The 10,000-nt window shown below is 30.0% G+C and overlaps 1 protein-coding gene across 3 annotated transcripts in view; it reads right to left on the bottom strand.

Moving 5' to 3' along the window:
• Positions 1-6,571, bottom strand: part of LOC118444561 (uncharacterized) — a 73,322-nt gene extending 66,751 nt beyond the window's left edge. For 2 of the 3 annotated variants that reach the window (XM_085661508.1, XM_035872941.2), the window contains exon 1: positions 6,037-6,571. The gene's annotated coding sequence lies outside the window, so the exon portion shown is untranslated. Of the gene's footprint in view, positions 1-3,467; positions 3,486-6,036 lie in introns of those variants that run through there. The other variant, XM_085661507.1, reaches the window with a different exon arrangement.
• Positions 6,572-10,000: the final 3,429 nt, after the last annotated feature.

Genomic DNA, 10,000 nt, shown 5'->3' on the forward strand with positions numbered 1-10,000 from the left:
AGAAAGGGAGAGAGAGAGAGAGAGAGAGAGAATTTGTTTCTGTACTTAGCTTGCCACTACCGTCACAACGACATTGTGTCGTCTTTTGACGAAAATCGTAGGTGGATGTGAAAATCCGAGTGGAATGACACCGCTAGAAAATCCAATAAGCGTCGTCTAATTTGCTTGCGCAGACCGATTCAAATCGTCTGAATAACGAATATTTCCACGACGTAACGACGGAATATCACTAATGTGAAATGTAACTAGACGAATAAATTTCTAACATTAAGAAGAGAAATGATACATTAATGTAATATAACATGATTTCGTTTTATATAACTTTTCTCGAGCGTAAATAAATAATTAGAATCACTTATTTTATCTATACGTATAAAGATCTAATAATTAGAAAAGAAAAAAAAAAAAAAAAAAAAAAAAAGAAGAATGGATTTGCTATTTCGGTATATTTTAAATAAATGATTATAAAAATTTTGAACACGATTTTTTCTACACAAAATAAATAGAGAAATCTAATGAAAAAAAAAAAAAAAAAAAAAAAAAAAAAAAAAAAAAAAATGTGTAATATTTTTCAAAAAGAAATTATTTGGACATTTCGAAAAATTAAAAAATCTAATAATAATAATAATAATAATAATAATAATAATAATAATAATAATTGTCTCTAAAATTTCTAATTTTGTTTTTTTTTTCTTTTCAATCGAAATTTATTAATAAAACTTATCTGACATATAATATTAAATAAAATTATGTAAGCGTAAATCTTGTTGTTTTCAACATAAAAAATAATATACTTATATCATAAATAAATAAATAAATAAATCAATCAATCAATAAAAAATAAAAAGAATATAGACACGAAAAATTTGTCGAATATAACGAATGATTTTTCCTAGCAATTCCATTCCTTTGTTAGAGAAAAAAATGAAAGCGAGCGATGAATTAGAATATATCCTATATATTTATCTATATATATATATATGTATGCTGAATATGAAAGCTTAGGAAACTCCACGCACGAGCGATCAGGAACGATCGCACGCGACCTTATCACGCGTGAGCGTCTTATTGTCGCGTGCGCACGTATTGTCTCTCTCTCTCTCTCTCTCTCTCTCTCTCTCTCTCTCTCTTGCTCTTATATATTACAGGTCGTAAACAGCATTGGTTATATGGGACATACGGCGGATCATTCTTTGGTTTCATTTTTCTAATCAATTTTAAAGGTGAAGGCGAAGGACTCGCATGTATACGCTCCTAGCCTTTCAAATCGTCGTAAAAGCGCTGTAAAGGTTCGAAGTACGACTCCTAAGATCAATGATAGAAATCTATAAGAAGATTATCTAATTTTATTGTATTTACAAATAATTCTTTTTTTTATATACGTATATATATATATATATATATATATATATATATATATATGCATGTATATAAAGTTGCATCTTTTTAAAGAGAACGTCTAATTTCATTTTTTCTTTTCATAAATATAATGCATCGTGTATGATTATATGATAAATTATAATAAATAACAATAAATGTGATTAAAATTGTTACCGTGAAAAAAATTAAATAAATTAATAATTAAACTAATTTAATCTTCTTTTTTTTTGTTTTGTTCTTAAGAATTAATATAATAATTAAGTAATTAATAAATATACTGGATTATTGTTAATGGATCGAATTCATTGTTAAAAATTGTAAACATTAATTAAAAAGACTATATTTCTTTTATCTTTATAAATATGTACTCGTATTATTCTGATCAATCTCCATCCTTGTATCTAATGTTAAAGGAAGATGAAATCGTACGAGTTTGATTCAGGTCAGTAATCACAGCATGACCTTTTTGACACGCTCATTAAATCCAAACGTTTAAAGGAAGTCCGAGGATTCTGAAATTCGGTGAGGTACTCGTAGATATATATTTAGTAACGGTAACTCTCTCTCTCTGTATCTTTATCTTTCTGTCTCTTTCTCTCTCTCTCTCTCTCTCTCTCTCTCTCTCTCTCTCTCTTTTTCACTATCTATCACTCTGTCTTTCTCTCCATGGAGACATTTAATGATCTCTTTATATATATATATATATATATATATATATATATATATATATCTTACTAAATATATATATATTTAGTAAGATAAGTAGAAAATATCTCTGTCTCTCTTCTTCTTCTTCTTTTCCTTCTTCTTGCAATTTTAGTTGAGACTGGAAAATAATTGTCATCGTTATTGCATGCACGCTCGTAGAGAAGAAAGTAGTAGATACAAAACGTGTTGATGATCGTCGTCACACATGCATGTCGGAGTTCATTAAATTAAGTTGCATTTAAGATAAGAGAGAAGTGTAAAAAAAAAAAAGGAAAGAAAAAAAAACAGATTCATAATATCTGTAATTGATGTTTTGCTAAAAAATAAAAATTTTTTATATCGATACAATAAATATATCGTGAATGAAGTTTTTACTTTAACGATGATAAGGAAGAAACGAAGTTGTGAAGAAATTAAAAAATGTATTTCTAAAATTTTTTTATATCCAATCAAAGCTGTATCAGTACAAAATAAAAAAATGTATTGTCGTTCGTAATCTAACGTACATAACAGAGTCCATTTTTGAATGATAAATACTATTTTTTCTGTTTCTTTTTTCTCTTGTTTTTCTTTTTAGTTGTTTTTTTTTTTTTCATTTTAAATCAAATAATAATCATAAACGTTTTAAATTGCAATTGTTTTCCTTATTGATCGCTGAAACGAACGATCATATATCATCATAAAATTGCACCCATTATTTCAGTACATCGAATATCACAACAACTACATACACATATAATATATACATATACATATACATGCATATATATATATATATATATATGTGTGTATTATATAAACCCTATGTTGACATTACTTTTTCTTTTTCATTCTCGATGCACCGGATGCAACGACATGGAAAAGAAGGAAGGAAGAAAAGAGGCCAAACTCGGGTCGTATCTCCCGCGTAGTGGAACGAATTCCACGCTAGGCCACCCTTTTAAAAAGCCGGAAAAAAGTATGTCTGTATGTATGTGTATGTGTGTATGTATATGTGTAAAAGAGAATGAAAAAGAGAGAGAGAGAGAGAGAGAGAGAGAGAGAGAGAGAAAGAGATAGACAGATCTACGTGAATTTATTCGTGAAAGATTTTCAACACATAGAGAGACAAAGATGGAGACTCGCGCTCGTCGTCTTTTAAATGACATGCCAGGAGCATTCGCAAAGTGGAGCAGTAATCGGATGTACCGTAATAACTCAAATAAACTCTGACTAGCGAAGCTCTCTTTTTCTTCTTCTTCTTCTTCTTCTTCTTTAAAAAAGAGAGAGAGAGAGAAAACATCTTGCGAATCGCTTCTGGTATTTTTCCTCTTACTCTCTCCCCCCCTTCGAAATCGATTCTGTTATGCTTCCAAGCTCTATTACGGCAATAAACTTACGATCTAACGAAAGTGTAAATAACGTGGCTACAACCACGTTTTTCTTTTTTCCTTTTCCCCCTTTTCTTTTTTTTTTTGTATTACGATTTTATTCCTGTAAAAAAGAAAAAAAAAAAAAAAGAAAAAGAAAAAAGAGAGATAAGAAACTCATACGCATTTACTCGTAACAACTACATCTCTTTATAGAAGTATAACACATTTTTCGCTTTCTACCCCGACTGACTATTTACATTAATGTCCTTATCAATTTGTTTATCTTTCATTCTGATAATATTTAAAATATATTACGTTGTTACGATCTTACCGTGATTCTTGAAATCAGACCTTTTTCTCTCGTGTATTTTACTATAAACTCTCTATTCCCCTATCACGCACTATTTATAATTATAATTTTATCAATTTATATAAACGAAATGAAAATCAACGAAGACGATAACTTCATCCGTGATTCTTTGTGACGATGATATGAGATAATAAATGATTTATAATTATAAAGACGAAAGAAATAATTACGTCCAAACGTACACACTTATTTTACGTTTAATGTATTATCTTTAAAAAAATGAAAGAATACGTTCATTAAAACTATTATTAATAATATCGTAAGATTGGAATTAATCGATATACGAGTATGTAAATGTTGTAAAAAAAAAAAAAAAAAAAAAAAATGAGAAAAGAAACAAGAAAAATGGAAAAATGAAAATATTAAAATAGAAAAAAAATTGAAGTAGACGGAAATATATAACGGACGTTGCATAAATTTTAGGCGCGAAAGTAAAACCAGCCGGAAGTAGAAGCGAGAGGAAGCGAGCCACATGAAGTATATATCTATGAAACCGTACCAACGAGCTGCCCTCAACTCGCGAAATCGATCCGCGGCCGGTCGCATTTACTCGGCCCTCGAACCTGCGGTTTCGAGGCGCGACTATATACAAACTTAAATCTCTGCTCTCTCTCTCTCTCTCCCTCTCTCTCTCTCTCTCTCTCTCTTTCTCTTTCTCTAGCTCTATCTTTATCTACATATATACATATATATATATATGTGTGTGTGTGTGTGTATATATGTATATAAGGGTGAAACCATTATCACATACATTCCGAGTCCAATAATCTTAATTAGCTGATATATGCAAAATTTATTTTTATACTAACAATGTTCCATGAATTTTTTTTTTTCTTTTAATTATTTTATAATCAATTTTGTTTCTCTTTTCTTTTCTTTTCTTTTTTTTTTTTTGCTATACATAAAAGTTTAAAAGAATTTAAAAGAAAAATTAAATATTTCAATTTAAAGAAGTTCAAACGCGTTAGATAAATCCCAAAATCAATTTCCATGATTTTCCAAGAAAACATGTATCAACATTTATTTTGATCTGTCTACTCAAGCCATAATCTACTATTTATCTACGAAATAGATTACGTGATCGTTAAATAAAATCTCTTATACGTGTGTGTGTGTGTGTGTGTGTGTGTACATTTGTTAAAAATATAAATATTTGAATCTTAAATGACAAATAACATCAACGTGATACCAACTTGTCTGTATAAAAAAAAAAAAAAAATTGAAATATCGATTGAGTAATGTTCTATAGTCAATTACATTGATTATGCGTATAAAATGTTTCAAAACTGTTGATACAATTTTTACGTGAAAAAAAAAATAAAGTATGCAATGCAATATTTTCATATGAAACATATCTATCAACAATCTTAAACAATTAATTTCTGAAGAAATAAAAAAAGAAATATATTTATACAATATCCCATTAATTTCTACATATAAAGAAGAAAAACAAAATTAAAATTGATTGCCATATCGTAAATATTGATTTTTTAATAAATTCGATTTTCTCAAAAATGAAGTATCGCACATAAAAAATATTTCCTCTAACTTTCGACTTAATTTATCACATGGAATAACAAAACATAAAAATATTATAAGATTGAATAGACGAGCCTGCTATCGAGCTTATCTTATACGATAATTTTTTAATTAATTAACCATAGCTCAATGGCGAAATAATTCATAACTCTAACGTTATTATGAATATTTATTATACAGTCCATCACTTTCTAACGTTTCTAACTAACATAAATGGAGGATTGGTAGATGCAGCTAAAGCAGTGGTATAGTTGGCTCTATAACGAATTATTCAGCACACCTACAAACATTCGCTGGTGTGTTTGCTTCGTAGGGAAGATCGATCGACTTTCAAATAACATTCTAACAACGTTACCAGTTAATAATAGAAATATAGAATACGATACACTGCCTTTTATATTCTCTCTCTCTCTCTCTCTCTCTCTCTCTCTCTCTCTCTCTCTCTCTCTCTGTCTCTTTCTCTTTAATGATTACAATCAAACACAGTATTTCCTTATCTATTTTCAACTTCCTAAATATTACCAGCAGTAAATATATGATTTACCTCTTTCATGCGGTAAAAAAAAAAAAAAGTAAGAACGCAAACGACCTAACGCACACCCATATAAAATTTAAAATAAAAGAAAACAAAAATAAAAAAAAAAGACAAGAAATATAATAAATTACAGCTGTGTAATTGGTACTCACGAGAATCGGAAATAACAGGATCAACGAAGATTCATCGTCTTTAGATCATCTTCTTGCGATTGATTGCATCGATTGGATTTAATTTGTAGGAAAAACCATAAGATAAAATATATCAATTTCTCTCTCTCTCTCTCTCTCTCTCTCTCTTTCTCTCTCTCTCCCTCTTTCTCCCACCCTCTTTCTGTCTTCGTCCTTTGCACACAAATTCACAAAAAAGTATTCGTTATGTCTCTTCACCAAAACACAAGGAAGGAAAGAAAAGAAAAATATGAAGAAAAAAAAGAAGGAAAAAAAAAGCCCCCTCAAAAAAAATAAAAAGAAGACTGAAAAAGATTGATGATCGATGATCGACGATCGAGAATTTCAAATGCGACACGCGTATTGTATTCCGATAATATCTCGAGAACGGAAGTTACGGAAGGAAGAAGAAGGAGGAAGGAAGGAAAGAAGGAAGGAAGGAAGGAAACAGAAGAGTATGTGAGAATGAGAGAACAGGACGGATGCGGTAAATGCGGAACGTGAACCTCGATCGATGTCCGTGCGCAGACTGCCGGCTGCTCGGCTCTGCCGCGCTTTCCTCCTGCGCCGCTCCCCTCCCTTACAGTCTGACATCCCCCCACTCTTTCTACTCATCGACTACGAGTACTACAACTGCGTATATATGGCATATATGTATGTTTCTATCTATGTATATGTATATATGTACATATGTATATGTACGATGCTGCTTCCCTATTATCCCTCCTCCCTTTGAATCGCCAAAGCTCTCTAGGGCCAAGGACCGACTAAGACTTCGACCTATCGATTAAACTAACCACTTTACCTACCTCTTTTCTATTTTTATTTTTTTTTTTATTTCCTTTTTTAATCATTTTCTCTACAACAATTAAACGTCGACAATTATGACCAGTTGAAAAGAAATTTTCTCTTCGCGTTCCCTTTTCGAAGGATTTCTTTTTTTTCTCTTCTTTTCCCCTCTATGAATAATTACACGAGCGTCGTTGTCTTCTTCACGTCATTTATTATCATCATGATAATTAAGATGATGTTTTTTATTTTTTTTTTTTTTAGAAAATTTTATCCTCTCATCTCGTTCCGTAAAGATATTTCTATCTTTACGATAAAGGATACTCTAGGAAAATTTATGGATAATATTTTTATCTTCTTTAGATGATTATTTTCACTATGACAATTAAGATGAATTTTTTAGAAATAATTTTTGGTAAAATTTCTTTTGTTCTATGTAAGAATTGCTATAAAAAGAATTGTTTCCGGTTGAATATAAGATGATAGGCTTTTACAAAGTGTTCTCGTAAAATACATCATCGTCTTCTTGCTATTCGTCCACCCGCATGTCGTCTCGTGTTATGATCACACGATACTCGTGTAATCTTATTTGCAAACCCAGCCCGGTAGTCCGTGTCTCAAAATTTATGCGTCTCTGTGAGACTTAGCGAGTAAGACTAAAAGAAAAGATTAGGAATGGTAAAAGTTGATCTATTTTTATCTATCGAAAGAGTTCTATAATCATCTTAAGCCAGTGGAAACATACTGCGGCATCTTTGAATTTTGAAAATAATTTAGGGATTTCAATTTAATTCATTTCGTTGAAATAATTAAAAGAATATCAATTACACGTGAAACTATTTATTTACGTTCCTTAATGTAAACATAAATCCAATCTAACTTTCATTAATTAACTCGCTTTATAAAATAATTTTTTCTTTTTATTATAATAATAAATAATCATACAAATATTCATTAAAATTAAATAGCCTATCTATATTTTGACACTATATTAAAAAAAAAAAAAAAAAAAAAAAAAAAAATATCAAATTTGTTTATCCTTATTGTTACTATCAAAAATTTTTTATACAACAATCAATGATCATTGTACTGTTTAACATTAATCCAATGCCACACATATATCTATGTCTATACGAAATATAATAAAAAAAAAAAAAAAAAAAAAAAAAAAAATATATATATATATAAAATTTATTTTAACTTATAAAATAACTTTTCTACGATGAACAGAAATGATTATTTGAAAGAAAAATTAAAAAAATATATTTATCAATTGTTCACTTAAAATAGATTATTCTTTTTTTTTTTTTGTTCTCTCGTCGAATATTCTTTCAACAATACAAGCGTTTGAGGAGATCGAAAAGCCCCGATTGCGCCTTCATTAATTGTCCCACGTGACTTGCTCGTTGATTAACGTCGAACCCTCCCAGTCGTTTTCCATATAATCATTCTCTTTCTCTCTCTCTCTCTCTCTCTCTCTCTCCCTCTCTCTCTTTCTCTTTTCCCCTCTTTTAACTTCTATCGAGCCCTCTTTTGCTTACGCGTCCTCAATCGAGGGAACAAAATAGAGCAGTCGAAAAGGACTGTCAATTCTGCGGACTAACTCGATACCTTTTCGTGAGAATAAACCTCCATCGAAAGGAAGCTTTGAAGAGAAAAAAAATTGCGACCGTCTTTCGAGAACGAACATCGAGAGAAGAATTGTCACGAGAGCTTCTAATCGACGACGCCTCTCTCTCTCTCTCTCTCTCTCTCTCTCTCTCTCTCTCTCTCTCTTTCTCTCTCTCTCTCTCTCTCTCTCACTCTCTCTCTCTCTCTCTCTATGTATATATATATATAATGGAAATCTAAAGCCGAACGAAATGTCCTCGACTTCGATCTTTTAACTATTTCCTATTTCTTCAATAGACGACCTTATCCTCTTATCGAATGCACTTAAAACGATTTTTCTTCAATGAAACTATCAAAGAAGTTTATACGCTTAGCATGGATAATGACAAACCCGATTGATCCATTCGATAGATCGGAAATTCGATTAGTATGAATGTAATTCAACTTGTATAAAAAAAGAAGAAAAAAAAAAAAAAGAAATAAAAGAAATATCCCTATAGGTACTATGAATTTTATTTTTTTTTTATATACCCAGCTATATGTAATGGACAAATACGATATGTCTTACGAATGTAATGCAATTTGTATATATATATATAAAAAGAATTAAAAAAAAAAATTTCAGTTTTAAAAAGTATTTATAAAAAATTATTTTCCACGTATTCCTAATAGCCCTTCTAACTACTTTAATCTGATATAAATCATGATATAATATAAACAATTGTCTTCAACTGTTCAAATAAATGAGAATGTTAGTCCATTACGAACGATTTTGAAACTCTTACAACGTCCTGTTGTAACTAGAAACGATCTGAATACTAAAATTTGACGTCGAATCGAACGAACCATTCTTTTCGATGTACATAAAAGAAACAAAGAAAAGAAAAAAAGGAAAAAGAATAAAGAAAAAAAAAAAAAAAAAAAGAAAGAAAGAAAGAGGACCAAAAATTTAGTTTACCGATCGACGTATACGTTACTTCGGGTTCGAGTTCAAGCCCTTTTTCTTTTTCCCACTTCGAAGAGACAAATGTACGTCGCTTTTGAGTGCAATGCCCGGAATCTTAACTACCTGCTCGTCTTGTATTCAGGTGCGTTCGCAACTCCAATCGTATATACGACCTTTCGTCTATGTCGAGTATCTTGCGCGTGTATAGTTTCGAAAATGGATCGATCATCGATCTTTTTCAACTTTTTATCGATCCCTCGTAAAACGGTTAGAAACATTTGATTTAGATAAAACATGATTCCAATGCATTAGAAGGAAAAAGTATCGATATCGCGTTACGAATTTATTTTCCAAAAAATGTTACATCTAATATTACGTCGATTTATATGGAAAAAAAAAAAAAAAAGGAGAAAAAAATTAAAAATTAATATGTTCAAATTCGTGATTTAAACGTGAAGCTAAAAGTTTCGTAAAATTTTCAAATATACATAATTTTAATTAGCATCAAATTAATAAATGCGTATGCTTTTTAAATATCAAAATTTTCAACCACTCCAAAACCAAAGTAATCAACTTTATAATTATTATGTTACAATCTAA

The sequence above is a fragment of the Vespa mandarinia genome, chromosome 15 (assembly GCF_050613455.1).
Source record: "Vespa mandarinia isolate Hongniang chromosome 15, ASM5061345v1, whole genome shotgun sequence".
In the NCBI taxonomy this organism is placed as follows: domain Eukaryota; kingdom Metazoa; phylum Arthropoda; class Insecta; order Hymenoptera; family Vespidae; genus Vespa; species Vespa mandarinia.